Genomic DNA, 845 nt, shown 5'->3' with positions numbered 1-845 from the left:
TTTCATAGGACAGCTACTTCATTTTTCACCTGTCTTGGGCAAAATTATCATATAATTCCTGTTATAACCAGGACAGAGTATTCATTTACATAATCATCTTACTCCCCTTTTATGAATACTATATGGTCGCCCCCTTAGTATTAAGAAATATTTGACAATTGGCTGGTTAATTCATTCATGAAGACCTCAGAAATAATTTATATCACCAGTCGATCGTTAACATCCACACGCAAAAAACAAATTCGTTTTCCAAGGAGTGTTCTGAAATATATATAACTGATTATTCATTCGGAAAGACTTCGGAACGTCTCGTACGTGATCCGCTTGACAATTCGAAATGAGGGGGAACCGTTAGAAAAGCGATTCAAATATAGAATAAACCTCCACTATCTGATAAGGTAAAACATTTTTTTTAATGTTCTAGACGTTTATCTATAATAATAATAATAATAATGACAGTAGTAAACTTGAGACCGTTGAACACATTTTTAAATGGTCGTTCAAAGTTCCAACAAAAAAACGTTTGGAATTTGCTACGAGAAAATATATATATAGTGACTTCCGATAATACTTGGTGGCTCAGCATTGATAGTAAAAAAAATATCCGATAAAAAAAACAAACGTTGAAAGCAAACGATATGGACCTACCAAGGCTTATATTATAGGACTAAACTTTTGAGATGAAGCTCGATTGCAGTGGCAAATAAAGGATAGAAAATGCAATTCTCGACGTTTTCTTTTTGAGAATTTATAATAGTTTTGTTTGCGATTTTTATGTTCTATTTGTAAATTTGCATTGATTCATGGTTTATAAGTATGTTTTGTATCAAATAAAGACAAATTAG

The sequence above is a fragment of the Mytilus californianus genome, unplaced genomic scaffold (assembly GCF_021869535.1).
Source record: "Mytilus californianus isolate M0D057914Y unplaced genomic scaffold, xbMytCali1.0.p SCAF_3, whole genome shotgun sequence".
Classification (NCBI taxonomy): domain Eukaryota; kingdom Metazoa; phylum Mollusca; class Bivalvia; order Mytilida; family Mytilidae; genus Mytilus; species Mytilus californianus.
The sequence above is the reverse complement of the archived record's forward strand: the minus strand, read 5'-3'. Positions refer to the sequence as shown.